We start from the raw sequence: 15,706 nt of genomic DNA on the forward strand, positions 1-15,706 counted from the left end.
TTGCTGCAACTGAGGTCAGAGAGGTCTTTTCCTGCTTTCTCCTCTAGGGTTTTGATGGTTTCCTGTCTCACATTCAGGTCCTTTATCCATTTTGAGTTTATTTTTGTGAATGGTGTGAGAAAGTGGTCTAGTTTCAATCTTCTGCATGTTGCTGTCCAGTTCTCCCAGCACTATTTGTTAAAGAGACTGTCTTTTTTCCATTGGATGTTCTTTCCTGCTTTGTCAAAGATTAGTTGGCCATACGTTTGTGGGTCTAGTTCTGGGGTTTCTATTCTATTCCATTGGTCTATGTGTCTGTTTTTGTGCCAATACCGTGCTGTCTTGATGATTACAGCTTTGTAGTAGAGGCTAAAGTCTGGGATTGTGATGCCTCCTGCTTTGGTCTTCTTCTTCAAAATTACTTTGGCTATTTGGGGCCTTTTGTGGTTCCATATGAATTTTAGGATTGCTTGTTCTAGCTTCGAGAAGAATGCTGGTGCAATTTTGATTGGGATTGCATTGAATGTGTAGATAGCTTTGGGTAGTATTGACATTTTGACAATATTTATTCTTCCAATCCATGAGCACGGAATGTTTTTCCATTTCTTTATATCTTCTTCAATTACCTTCATAAGCTTTCTATAGTTTTCAGCATACAGACCTTTTACATCTTTGGTTAGATTTATCCCTAGGTATTTTATGATTCTTGGTGCAATTGTGAATGGGATCAGTTTCTTTATTTAAGAGAATATCTTTAGAGATATTAATTCTTTGACATTTTCATCTCCATGCATAGCTTTGTTTTCTCCAAGTTTCTTTTTTAGTTCATTTGTTTTGTTTTTATATTTCATGTCAGTGACTTTTCTCCAATATCTGCTGGTCCTTAGTTATGAGTTCAAATTTAAGAGAAGAGTGGGGCGCCTGGGTAGCTCAGTGGGTTAAGCGTCCGACTTTGGCTCAGGTCATGATCTCGCGGTCCGTGAGTTCGAGCCCTGCATCGGGCTCTGTGCTGACCGCTCAGAGCCTGGAGCCTGTTTCAGATTCTGTGTCTCCCTCTCTCTCTGACCCTCCCCCGTTCATGCTCTGTCTCTGTCTGTCTCAAAAATAAATAAACGTTAAAAAAAAAATTTAAGAAGGGCACGGGCACTAAGAAGTCAACAGGAGTCCATGAGCACACAGGTATGGTTGCAATATAGGATGATCTAGCTAGGTCAATTATTTGAGGAACTTCTCCATCAATACTTTTAGATACTTCCCCTTGGAATGGTTAGCTTTCCTTAGAGAAGCTCTCCCAGTCACCTTCCTAATGTCTGGATGCTACTGTTCTGTGACTTCAATGGGAAAAGACGGCTTATAGGATTCAGCATACAATTTACAAGTGTTCACTTAATGCCTTTGTCTTCAAAATAATACCCCCACTTACAGTTATGCCTGGTGTATCCAAGGCCTGGAACTCTCTATTCACCCTCTTCAAAGAATATACCTCCTTTATTTTGCCTTGTGGGGAAGACAATCATCCTACTATAAGGAATCGAGGAGATCTAGGAATTCAACTGCTTCACAGATTTTCAACTTAGCTTCCTATTTTGAGTCCCAATTTCCAACATTACTTGATGCCACAAATTCCCAAGTCTTGGAAATTTCTTCTAAGTTGAGTTGCCTTCCCCACTGCCAGCTTAGGAATTAGTTTTCTTAGATCTTCTAGAGAAGTTGCTATATAGCCATCTCTTTCCAGCTTCCAAAGTTTTGTTCCTATTGTCTCCTTTCTGTTCCTATGGATTTCTATCTTTATTTTTTATTGTTATTATTTATTTATTTTAATTTAATTTTTATTTTTTTAGAGAGAGATTGAGAGAGAGAGAGAGAGAGGGAAAATCTTAAGCAGACTCCATGAGGAGCTTGACCCAGGGCTTGATGCCATGTCCATGGGATAATGATATGCGCTGAAATCAAAGAGTGGGATGCTCAACCTACTGAGCCACCTAGGTGCCCTTGGATCTGTCTAAAAAAAAAAAATCCCTTTAGTGTTCTCTTAATAGGGTTTCAATAGGATGCAAAATAAATAAATGAATTGAACATGTCATTTTTGTCTATAAATTTACTTTATTTGAAATATTATATTCTCTCTAAAACTATATTATTTTGTTTTGTTTTTTTGTACAAAACTAAATGTTGAATTTGGGATTATTTGCCACCAGTGACCATACTTTATATTATAGTATTAACAATTTATCTAACTATGCTTTTTAGTTTGGATTTAGTAAGAAATTTGGGGAGCAAACTGCAACATAGAGGGGGGACACATATCTGGCCCCGGTCTTAACCATATCTTTCTAGACTTCCTTAACCTCCAAATTCTAGGATGCTTCTGAGGAAAAAGTGGTCTGTTCAGGTGTGGCTCTAGCTGTTGCAAATAAGAAGTTAGTTGTCTGGACTTCATTGCTCTAGTTAAAATCTCATGGATCACTGGTTATAGCTGTAGAGTGGGATTAGGGAATGAGAAGATATTTACCTAGCATTTCCCATCCTTATGTGCTTTTGAGGGAAAGTGGGGTTTATGAGTCTATATTGCATTTATAAGAAGAAATTACACTTCTCCAGATCATTTATTCATTTACAAATTTTTTTCAGAGCCATCTACATGCCAGGAACTGGGGAACAAAAGAGATGAAATCTCTATTACTGTATGTTTAATTGTCTGAAGAACCGCCAGACTGTTTTTTCAAAGTGGCTGCACCATTTTACATTCCCAGCAGTATGTAAGGGTTTTAAGTTATCCACATTCTCACCAACATTTATTATTTGTCTTTTTTACTACATCCATGTTAGTGGATGTGAAGTAGTATCTTATTTGATTTGCATTTTACTGATGGCTAATGATGTTGAACATCTTTTCATGTGCTTTATTGGCTATTTGTATATCTTCTTTGGAGAAATTCTTATTCATATCATTTGCTCATTTTTCAGTGGGGTACTTATCTTTTTATTATTGAGTTTTAAGAATTCTTTATATATTCTAGATACAAGTCCCTTATCAGATATATGATTAATACATACTTTCTCCCATTCTGTGAATTGTCTTTTCACTTCCTCAATTTTGTCTTTTGAAGCACGAAAGGTTTTAAATTTGATGAATTCCAGTGTATTTATTTTTTCTTTTGTTGCTTGTGCTTTAGTGTAATCCACATCCATTTTAAAGGCAGGAAAACTGAGGTTCAGTTTGCCTAATGTCATAAAATGAGTAAGTAGAAGAGCTGGGATTCAAACCCAAAAAGGCTGGTTCCAAAATTCCATGCACCTGACTGCTTCACTATGTTGCCTCCTGGAGATCTGTTTTTTTCTCAATCTGTTTTGTAATTTTAGAGGTAATCATTTTAACTGTAATTCCAAAATTCCATTTGTATCTTGTAGATACCTACTGGATGGAAGGCAACATGGATGAAATAACAAGGCATTCTTGCTTTATGTTTATCTTTTCAAATTGTTTTTACCATAAGAGCAACTTAACTCTCATAGTTTGTGATAAAAGAGTAAAATTAAATGCCACCACTGCAAAATATTTCAGCTTGCTATAATTTATAAATTGTTTATCAAATAGATAAACATGATCCAGCTCTACTTATTTGTCCAGCCTTATCTCTCTCTACTCTCTAACCACATTAATTGCCTTCTCTATTCCTAGAATATCCTGTTCCTATCATCTTACTTCTAACTCCTATCTACTTCAATTTTTCTTAATGTTTATTCATTTTTGAGAGAGAGAGAGAGAGACAAAGTGCAGGTGGGGGGAGGGGGGGTTGGAACAGAGAGGGACACAGAATCCAAAGCAGGGTCCAGTCTCCAAGCTGTCAGCACAGAGCCTGATGCAGGGCTCAAACACACAAACCATGAGATCATGACCTGAGCCAAAGTTGAATGCTTAACCGACTGAGCCACCTAGGTGCCCCTAACTCCTACCTACTTCGGAGCTCAGCCTAAATTATCAATTTCTTAAGAAATTTGCTTCACTGCTTCTCCAATTTGATTAGACTTCCCTGATACATGCTTTCATAGCTCTCTATATTTTTCTTTGATGACACATACTATAATTATAATCAAGTTTTTTTCTTTCTTAATTTTTTAAAATGTTTATTTATTTTTGAGGAAGAAAGAGCATGAGCAGGGGAGGAGCAGAGAGAGAGGGACACACAGAATCCAAAGCAGACTCCAGGTTCTGAGCTGTCAGTACAAAGCTGTATGCGGGGCTCGAACTCACAAACTATGAGGTCATGACCTGAGCCAAAGTCGGACTTTTAACCAACTGAGCCCCCCAGGCACCCTGTAATCATGTCTTTCTTTTCACATCTGTCTCCACCAACACATTTAAACTTGACAGGCACTTTAATGACTTACGCACCATTTTAACCCCAGCACCCAACAAAGGGCCTACCACATAGTGGTCACTTTGTTTTATTTTTTAATAAACTATTTGCATATAAAACTGATAACTTTAGAGCTAATAAGTTAAATTATTAGCCTGACTCTGCCAACTGGGAAATGGAAAATTGAGCAAATTTATTTATAGACCACTAAAATAATAGTATATTATTGAGTTTTAATTTTTTAAAAGGGTAATTTTTAGAAAAGGTAATAGCTCAGTGATTGAAAGTGTGCTTGTTTATATATATTCTGCCTTATGGTAAGCAAGAATTGGGACATCTCAAAGAATTAACAAAATGATGTTGCCTAAAACTAGAATGGACAGCCTACCTTCTTTGCCTCCAGTCCTGTCCCTCCTATAGTGTTCACCTCCATTCCATTGTCTTCATGAAGTCTTCTTTTTTGTCTGAAACTCCCAGTAACACTTCCCCTTTCACCGAATTTCTGCTGCAGTTAAAGTCCAAGGCCTCCAGGTCAACATTAGATCATATATATTGCCTTGTATTGTTCACAGTTATTTTCTTTCTTTTTTTTTTGTTCAGTTATTTTCAATGTTAGTCTTATCTCACCTTATTAGGTTATAAATCCCTCAAGGGGAGGAACCATATCTTTACGCTTCTATAACCCCACAGTGCCTACAGCAGTGCTGAGAACATGATACCTATACAATCAACACACATTGATTGGTTTGTGGGCAAAAGAATGAGTTAATCTGACAATATTGGTCCATATCAATCAAAGGCATATATATCTATATATACATATATATATATATGTATATATACACATATATATGTATATGCTATATATATACTTTTGAATATATATACATACATATATATGTGTGTGTGTGTATATATATATATATATATATATATATATATATATATATATATAGTAATTCCTAGGAACAATGGAAGATCCCACTTTATGGGTACTGGGTTTGTTTAAACCTTTTCAGTACAGGCCTGTTCTCTAAAGTCAGCCTGGATCATCAATGACAGGGAAGGATAGAAGTTTCCTTTCTTCTTTTCAACATTTCTCAGGTCTTGCCATAAAACAGGCTAAGACGTAATTAGAACTATCCACACTCTGGAATCAGATTTTCTTTTTCTTTTTTTCCTAATGTTTATTTATTTATTTTGAGAGAGAGGGAGAGGGAGAGGGAGACAGAGAATCTCAAGCAGGCTGTGCACTGTCAGCCCTGAGCCCAATGCGGAGCTCAAACTCATGAACACTGAGATCACGACATGAACCAAAAGCAAGAGTCAGATACTTAACCAACTGAGCCACCCAGGCACCCCAGGAATCAGCTTTTCTTTGAGAAAGATCATTTAACTTGAGTGTTAGAAAGCAGCTGCTTTGTATTTGGGGTCATGTACCTAATTAATCTGAGTCCAAACTAGTAGAATAAAACCAGGCTTCCATTTTATTATTGAGTAAACCAGTCTGATCTCCAAACAGATTCGGAGCATGACAGGTACTTGTTCTGCTGATTTGATGAGCTTCTCACTGATCCACTGGAATGCTGACAGGTTCAAGCAGAGTCCTTTGAGCAAGGGCAGCCTAGCTTACTGTGGACTCCTGGACAAGACTGCCATGTGCTAGCCATGAAAGCTGAGAGAGGGAAAATTCTGCACTGAAGGTAGAAAGAAGATGGAAAGTGGAGCTGCTCCTTTCCTAATCTTTTAGGCTGACCATTTCCCTCTGGTCATTCAACTGGTCACTTGTGAGGCATTCAAAAGTATTTCTTGAGAATCTGTGATGTGTCTAAAGTGACTGGAAAGACAAGTAAGAATTAGTTTTAGCAATCTGGGAGCTTGCAATCTGTTTAGGGAGATAAGATATACACAAGGGACTGGTAAGTAACGATAGAAGACATAATTTGATTACATATTGATTGGGAAGGGCAAAATCACTGTGAATGGGAGCTGTCAGGGAAGACTTTGTAGGGTAGTGGAGACCCTAAGGAACCTTGAAAGATCTATTTACAGTGATATTTTCATAGCCAGGTGATTACCAGGTAACTTACCCTCCCAAATCACTTAATTTACATCAGATGCCTGGTTACTTGATTTACATAAACCAATTTAAGAGTCAGGGAAGACTGAAGTGTGTAGTGTTTTTCACTAAGAATCTAGCTGCAGAAACCAAGGCAAGGCTAGGTTGTTTTGGTCTATGATCACTGATACTTCAAAATAAAGTCTCAATAGGAAGAAATCATTGAAGCTATTTCGAAAATAAAAATACCATGTAGTTTATCTACCTCTCTAAATAAATAAAGGACTATTTCTGTAAGCAAATCACTTTATCTCTGGGCTCTCACTTTCTATAAAAATGAGGACATTAGTCTAGAGCAAGTTTCCCCAAAGAGATTCTGCAAAATGTTAATAAACATTATGCAAACAAACAAACAAACAAGTCTCTCTGATCATGTAAGTTTCGGAAACATTGGATTAAACAAAGTTATACTGGCTTCTTATAGAATTTCTTGCAGCTTTTAATATGATTATTGAATTATGAGTTTTCAAGATGAGGATGGAGCATAAATCATTTCCCAAACTTATCTGACTATTGAATAACTTTTTCATAAAACATCATGTAAGACTATGTTCTGAAAACTACATTCAGGAAATAAGAATGCTTTTTCTGGATTAAAAAATGCTATCATTCCATATTTGTAAATTGAATGTATATTTGTAGATCTATATAAAACCTAATTATTTTGCTAGTGTAATTTCACTTTGAATTGTTAAGAACCATATGATTTTTATGCATTGCAAACTTAAGGAACATGTTCATTTTTTTCCTCAAGTAACCCAAGCTAAAATGCAGTTATGGGTAAATCAATATTACACTAAAACACCAAAATGGTGCCACGTACATGACTGAAGATCAATAACTGTTTTGGGTATTAATTATATAGCCTCTTGATTCTCTAGTGTTCTCTCTAAGGATACTGCCTTAGAGACTAGTTTTTGTGCTTAAATTTTTCCATTAAATGGGCTCTGTTTGATACATGGTGGAAAATTACCTGATTAAAACAATAGTTACGTCTAAGAAAAGTTACCTTTTTATTAAATAAGACCTAGAGCTTTATTTATGATTTTGCCATCTGATAACTGCTGGGAAGTTTTTTTTTTTTTTAAGAGATTGGGGGGAAAATGTTGCCAAGTTACCCTTGTTTGTTTCAAGAATCTGCAAGCACTCACTTTTACATTAGAAAAAACTTACCCTGCATTGAGATGTCATAGGCTCTGAGGTTTTGTAAAACTCCTGCTGATTGACCCTACCCTTGACCTTAGCTCTAAAGCCTAGCTCCCTTCTGACATGCTGGTGTAGAGAATTTATTTATTTTAACAGTAGGGATCCAGAATTCCAGAAATATTCTTACAAAAAGCCCCAAGATGTATTTACCAAATCTTCAGCTCCACAAGACTGAGAGGCCTCCACTAACACAAAGTGATTAATAGTGGATGGTTGCTATCATGGGATCCATGAATATGAGTCAGCTTTAAGAAGTAGGACCTAGAAGGGTGTGAAAGAGCTCCACTAGAAATGGCCTTTTTGATCATTAAGGAAAAATGAAAATAGACATACTTTAATAGCAGAGGCCTTTTGGTAAAAGGAGTCAGTGCTGCAGTTCCATAAGTAATTTAGGTAATAGTTAACAAGGCAGGAGGGGGTTGGGAAGTTGCACGGCCAAGTCTCTATTTGATCTGCCTGCCTCTATCACATTCTCTCCCATAAATCCTGCTAATTTTACTATAGAATCATAAAGTGCAGCTTACTACGCATTTTGACTTTTCAAAAAAAACTTTTTTTTCATTTGATTGGATAACATGCTCATTAAACATTTGTAAGATGTTAAGAAGTACAAAAAGGAAAAGGGGAAAATTACCCAGATGATACTATTCAAACACAGCTGCTATTAATAATTTAGTAAATTTCTCTTAGCTTTTTTTAGGGGGGGCAGTCTCTTTTTTATGATTTTGTAATGATTTTCATAAATAATTTCCTAAGTTTTAAAATACATTGTTATAAAGATTTTCCCTAGTATTCAATAAATTATCCTCAGATTGTATTATAAAAGTTTTAAAGCATGGGAAGAGTTGAAAACATTTTACTGTGAACACCATATTCTCATAGCTTAGATGCTGTTTATCTCTCTCCATTTATCAGTCCATCTTAGTCTTTATGCATTTCAAAGTAACCTTATAGATATTAATTTCATGGGTAGTCCTTGGAGTGAAATATAATTTAAAAATTATTTTCCTATTATTGACTGATGGCTTACTTTTCATTTTCCACTATTTTACACAAGGCTTCATAAGAAGAATATACTTCTAAGATTTAATAATAGTTTCTGCCATAATGAAGAGGCAATGCCAAAAAAAGTAGATAGAGACCATACTGTCTCTATCTGGCTTTGAATCCTGGGGAAATAATACCAAAATGTAGTGTGAGCAGCCACATTCTTAGAATCAGGTAGATCAGATAATTTGCAGGTAATGGACCCCGGGAAAAGTACTGAACTTTTCTGAGGTTCTGTTTCCTCACCTGTCAAGTGAAGAGAGTATTACTATCTTATAGGGTAATTGTGAGGATTAAGTAACATATATGCAATCTATCTGTATTTTGTAAATAAAAGATTTCCCAAAAGTTTCATGAAAAATTCAGGGTGAGTTCACAGTAGGGGAGACACATGATCTTCCCTGGACTTTAGGTGGCTTAATCTTGCAGAATTATGTGTAATGGATAATAGTGGGGAGGAAAAGTTATAAAGAGGTAGGTTTAACTCAATTTAACAAACATTTAGTGAGTAGGTATGAAATGCAAAGCTAGATGCTAGATGCTTTGGGAGTTTAGAGCAGAGTGAGATCTTGACAGTTACCACAAAGACTTGTCACTGGTAAAACAATGATGTAAAGTAGTTATGCAACAGAGCAGAATCCATCTGTCCATCATCCACCCAGTGAATATTAACTTTCCTCCTGCCCTATGCCAGTCATGGTTCTAGGTGCTGAAGATAAAGCATGGGGGAAAAAAACAGACAAAAATCCTTACCCTCATGTAGCACCCTTTCTAGGGGATAAGATAGATAATATACAAATAAATGAAAAATAAAATATAGTAATTAAGTACCTTGAAAAAAATGTCAAGGAATAAAGCAGTGTAAAGCAGTAACAAGAATGCTATTTTATATAGCCTTTCAGAGACAGTGTTGTTTAAGCAGAGAAATGAAAAATATTAAGAGGTGAACAGATTTCAGGGTAGGATTAACTGAACTGGCCAAGACCCTGAGGCAGGAGTGGGCCTAAAGGAACCCTAGGGAGGGTGATGAATGTGCTTGGAGCTGAGGGAGGACATGGAAGGAAATCAGGTTGGAGAGATAGCAGGGCTCTGGTGGGACTATTTAGGCTTTGGTAAGGAGATTGGCTTTAATTCTAAGTAACACAGGGAACCAATTGGGGGTTTTGATAGGTGAGTAATATGATCCATCTCAAATTTTAAGAGGTGATCCCTTTGACTGCTTTTTTGGAGGACTGGCATACCTCATTTTATTGCACTTCACTTTATTGAGATTTGCAGATACTGCATTCTTAACAGATTGAAGGTTTGTGGCAACCTTGCATGGAGTAAGTCTATCAGCACAATTTTTCCAACAGCATTTGCTTACTTTGTGCCTCTGTGTCACATTTTGATAATTCTCATAATATTTCAAACTTTTTCATTATTATATTTGTTATGGTGATCTGTGATCAGTGATCTGTGATGTTACTATGGTAATTGTTTTGCAGTGTCACAAAACACCCATAGAAGACAGGGATCTTAATTGATAAATGTTTGTGCTCTGACTCTTCCACCCACTGGCCATTCCCCCATCTCTCTCCCTCTCCTTGGGCCTCCCTATTCCCTGAGATACAACAATATTGAAAGTAGACCAATTAATAACTATCCTACAATGGCTTCTAAGTGTTCAAGTGAAATGAAAAGCTACACGTCTCTTACCTTAAATCAAGAGCTAGAAATGATTAAGCTTAGTGAGGAAGGCATGTTGGCAAGAGGCTAGGTCTCTTATGCCAAATAGTAAGCCATGTTATGAATGCAAAGAAAGGTTCTTGAAGGACATTAAAAGTGCTAACCCAGTGAATGCATCAATGATAAGAAAGTGAAACAGCGTTATTGCTGATATGGAGAAAGTTTGAGTGGTCTGGATAGAAGACCAAACCAGCCATAACATTCCCTTAAGCCACAGCCCAATCCAGAGCAAGATGGATAACTCTCATCAATTCTGAGAAGGCTGAGAGAGGTGAGGAAGCCCCAGAAGAAAAGTTGGAAGAGAGCAGGTTTGGATATACGGTTTAAGGAAACAAGCCATTTCCATAACATCAAGGTGCAAGGTGAAGCAACAAATTCTGATGTAGAAACCATAGCAAGTTATCTGGAAGATCTAACTAAGATCATTACTGAAGGTGGCTACACTAAACAACAGGTTTTCAGTGCAGATGAAATAGCCTTCTATCAGAAGAAAATGCCATCTTGGCCTTTCACAGTTAGTGAGAAGTCAATGCCTGGCTTCAAAGCTTCAAAGGACAAATTGACTCTCTTGTTAGGGGCTACTGTAGTTGGTGACTTTAAGTTGAAGCCAATGCCCTTCTGAAAGTCCCAAGTCCCTTAAGAATTATGTGAAATCTACTCTTCCCGTGTTCTATAAATGGAACAACAAAGCCTGGATGATAGCATGTCTGTTTATAACATGGTTTACTGGATATCTTAAGCCCACTGATGAGACCTGCTGTTGAGAAGAAAAGATTCCTTTCAAAATATTACTGCTCATTGACAATGTACCTAGTCACCCAAGAGCTCTTATGGAAATGTACAATAAGATGAATGTGGTTTTCATGCCTGCTAACACAGCATCCATTCTGTAGCCTGGGGATCAAGCAGTAATTTTGACTTTCAAGTCTTATTATTTACGAAAATACATTTTGTAAGGCCATAGCTGCCATAGACAGTGATTTCTTTGATGGATCTGGGAAAATTCAATGGAAAACCTTCTGGGAAGGGTTTACTGTTCTAGATGCCATTAAGAACATTCATGATTCATAGGAAGACATCAAAATATCAAAATTACCAGGAGTTTGTAAGAAGTTGATTCCAACCTTCATAGATAACTTTAGGTGTGCAAGACTTCAGTGGAGTAAGACACTGAAGACGTGGTGCAAATAGGAGGAGAATGAGAGAAGTGGAGCCTGAAGATATGACCAAATTGCTGAATCTTATGATAAAACTTTCACAGATGATGAGTTGCTTCTTTTTTTTAATTTTTATTTATTTTATTGTTATTATTTTTTATTTTAGAGAGAGAAAGTGCAAGTGGGGGAGAGGAACAGAGAGAGAGAGAGAGAGAGAATCAGCATGGAGCCTGATGTGGGGCTCGATCCCATGACAGTAGGATCATGATCTGAGTTGAAATCAAGAGTCAGATGCTCAACCAACTGAGCCACCCAGGCACCCCAGGAGTTGCTTCTAATGGATGAGCAAAGAGAGTTGTTTCTTGAGATAGAAACTACTCCTGGTTAAGATGTCATGAAGATTATTGAAATGACAACAAAGGATTTTAAATATTCCAGAGTAAACATTAAAAAAACAAAACAAAAACCCAAAAAAACAAAAAAGGGGCACCTAGATGGCTCAGTCGGTTGAGCATCTGACTTTGGCTCAGGTCATGATCTCGCAGTCCATGAATTTGAGCCCCACATCAGGCTCAGTGCTAACAGCTTGGATCTGGAACCTGCTACAGATTCTGTGTTTCCCTCTCTCTCTCTCTCTCTCTCTCTGTGTCCCTCCCCCGCTCACACTCTGTCTCCATCTCTCTCCCAAGAATGAATAAACATTAAAAATATTAAAAACTAAATATTCCAAAAACAGTTGTGAAGGCAGTGGCAGGGTTTGCGATGATTGACTCCAATTTTGAAAGATGTTCTACTGTGGGCAGAATGCTATCAAACAGCATCACAGGCTACAGAGAAATTGGTCATGAAAAAAAGAGTCACTCAATCCAGTAAACTTCTCATCTTATTTTAAGAAATTGCCACAGCCACCTTCACCTTCAACAACCACTGCCCTGATGAGTCAGCAGTCATCAACATGGAGGTGAGAGCTTCAACCAGGAAAAAGATTGACTCACTGAAAGCTCCAATGATGGTTCACATTTTTTAGCAATAAAACATTTTTACATTAAGGTATGTACATTGTTTTTTTTTAGACATAATACTGTTGCACACTTAATAGACTATAATATAGTGTAAAGATAACTTTTGTACATACTGGGAAATGAAAAAAATTATTTGACTCACTTTATTGCAGTATTTGCTTTATTGCTGTGGTCTGGAACAAAACCTGCAATATCTCTAAGGTATGCCTGTACAGACTGGGCAGGGGGCTTGGGTAGGGCAAGTGAGTGGAAACTAGGAGGCCATTGCAAATGTCCAGCAGTTTCAACACAAAGTGGTAAAAGTATAGGGAGTGAGAAGTGGTCATATTGGGGATATTATTAAGGCAGAGTCAAAAAGATTTCTTGATGGATTGAATGTGGGTTTGAATGAATGTAAGGATCAGGGACGCCTGGGTGGCTCAGTTGGTTAAGCGTCTGCCTTCAACTGAGGTCATGATCTCTCAGTTCATGAGTTCAAGCCCTGCATTGGGCTCCATGCTGTCAGCTCAGAGCCTGGAGCCTGCTTTGGATTCTGTGTCTCTCTCTCTCTCTCTGTCCATACCAGGCTCTCTCTCTCTCTCTCTGTCCCTCTCTCTCTCTCTGTCTCAGAAATAAACATTAGAAAATATTGAATAAATGCAAGGATCAAGGATGACTCTGGATTTTTACATGGAATGATATGAGTGCTTTAAGTTCATAGAAAAATAAGCAAAGTGTTATGGCAGCACATAGAACAAGCAATTACTTTTGACTGGGATTATCAAGGGAGTGTAGATGAGCATTGAAGGGTAAATATCCTTGGATTCAATAGGCATGTAGGGTGCAAAATTTAGAGAGGCCCTCACTCTCAGGGCAGTGGAGATGCAGGGCTGGCACCTGAGTGAGTGTTTCCTTATCTTTTGCACCCTCAGGACCTTGTTAGCCTCACCCTAGTCCCAGCTCTGGTACTCAAAGAAGAGGTAAGTGAACATTCAGGCTAGAGAAATGTCAGGAGCAAAGAGAGGAGATAGAAGAAGCCTGCAAAGAGATTGCTGCAATTTTCTGGACGAGAAGTTAAGTGTTGGGATTCCAGAGAAGTTTCTAGGCTCTCTATCCTCTCTCACTCCCTCTCTCTTTTTTTGGCAGGCCCCAAGGGCAGCCTTCTTGTCTTTCCGTTTTTTATGTTGCCATTGCCTCCACATCCTTTTGTAATTTTCTTTCACAAGACTAGCTGTAGAGATAAGTCTGCTTTCCATAAATTCCTTCTTCCTCAGATGTCCAAAGGCAAAAACCTGGTCCTTGTTGTTTTGGGGGTTTTGTTTTTGTTTTTTTTTTGAGTTTATCATTAATCACTAAAGAATTGAATACACATAGAGATGTTACAAAGTGAAGAAATTCTTAATATCCCAAAATATAAAGTGTTCATTCAACTTAATAGCAAAAACACCCGCAATCTGATTAAAAAATGAGCAGAGAATCTGAATAGACATTTTCCCAAAGAAGACATACAGATGGCCAGTAGGTACATGAAAAAGTGGTCAACATCACTAATCATCAGGGAAATGCAAATCACAACCACAATGAGATACCACCTCACACATGTCAGAATTGCTGTTATCAGAAAAAAGCACTAACAAATGCTGGCATAGATGTAGAGAAAAGGGAGCCCTCACACACTATCAGTGTAAGGGATTGTAAATTGGTGCAGCCACTATGGAGAATAGTATGCAGGTTCCTCAAAAAATTAAAAATAGAACTACCGTATTACCCAGCGATTCCACTTTTGGGTATTTATTTTAAAAAATGAAAACACCAACTCAAAAAGATATATACACCTCCATGTTCTTTGCAGCATTATTTACAATAGCCAAGGTATGGAAATATTTCAAGTGTCCATTGACAGATGAATAAAGAAAATGTGGTATATATAAACCATGGGATATTATTCAGCCATAAAAAGAATGAAATCTTGCCATCTGTGACAACATGAATGGATCTTGAAAGCATCATGCTAAGTGAAGTAAGTCAGACATAGAAAGAGAAATACTATATGTCCTCACTTACATGTGGAATCTAATCCCTCCTCCCCCCCCCAAAAAAAAAAAAAAAACAAGCTCAAGATACAGAGAACAAATTGGTGGTTGCCAGAGGTGGGATGGGGGTAAGGGCAAAATAGGTAAAGGGAATCAAAAGATACACATTTCCAGCTATAAAATAAGTCACAAGGATGTAATACACAGCATGACAACTATAGTAAATAATAATGTATTGCATATTTGAAGGTTGCTAAGAGAGTAGATCTTAAAGGTTCTCATCATAAGAAAAAATAATCTGTAATGATATGTGGTGACAGATATGAACTAAATTTATGTGGTGATCATTTTGCAATATATACAAATGATGAATCATTCTGTTGTACATCTGAAACAAATTTAAGGTATATCAATTATGCTTCAATTTAAAAAATTGTATTGGCAAAAAAAGAGAGAGAATATTCTTAAAGTTTTTAACAATTTTAGATATGACTCTGTACCTTAGATGGTCATAGACATGAAGCAGGGAGAAATCCCTGTATTAGCTTGCTCAGGCTGCCACAGATTGGGTAACCACAAGTCGGGTAACATAAACAACAGAAATTTATTGTCTCACAGTTCTGCTGGAAATCCAACATCAAAGTGTCAGCAAGTTTGGTTCCTTCTAAAAGTTGTTAGGGAAAACCTGTTCCATGCCTCTCTGCTAGCTTCTGGTGGTTTGCTGGCAATTTTTGATGTTTTTTGATTTGTAGATGTATTACCCAATCATATATCTTCATATGGTGTTCTCCCTGTGTGCATGTCTGTGTCCATATTTTTCTTTTTTATAAGGAATTCAGTCATATTGAATTAGAACTCTACCCTACTCCAGTCTGAACTCATCCTAACTTAACTAATTGCATCTACAACAATCCTATTTCAAAATAAGGTCACATTCTAAGGTATTGGGGGTTAGGACTTCAACATATGAATTTTGGGAGGACATAATTGAACCCATAAGAATCTCCCTCTGCAATTTTTTTATCCCTGAAGATAGTTCACCAGATGGCCTCTCCTTTAACATATAAGACCTAAG

At 37.2% G+C, this 15,706-nt stretch overlaps 1 long non-coding RNA gene across 1 annotated transcript in view; it reads left to right on the forward strand.

The window, feature by feature from the left end:
• Nucleotides 1-12,650, forward strand: part of LOC109248557 (uncharacterized) — a 45,042-nt gene extending 32,392 nt beyond the window's left edge. Inside the window, exon 4 of the long non-coding RNA XR_002072115.1 lies at nucleotides 12,491-12,650. This is a non-coding gene — a long non-coding RNA (uncharacterized LOC109248557). The remainder of the gene's footprint in view (nucleotides 1-12,490) is intronic.
• The last annotated feature ends 3,056 nt before the right edge of the window (nucleotides 12,651-15,706 follow it).

The sequence above is a fragment of the Panthera pardus genome, unplaced genomic scaffold (genome assembly GCF_024362965.1).
Source record: "Panthera pardus isolate Hobbes unplaced genomic scaffold, ASM2436296v1 HiC_scaffold_15, whole genome shotgun sequence".
Taxonomy (NCBI): Eukaryota; Metazoa; Chordata; class Mammalia; order Carnivora; family Felidae; genus Panthera; species Panthera pardus.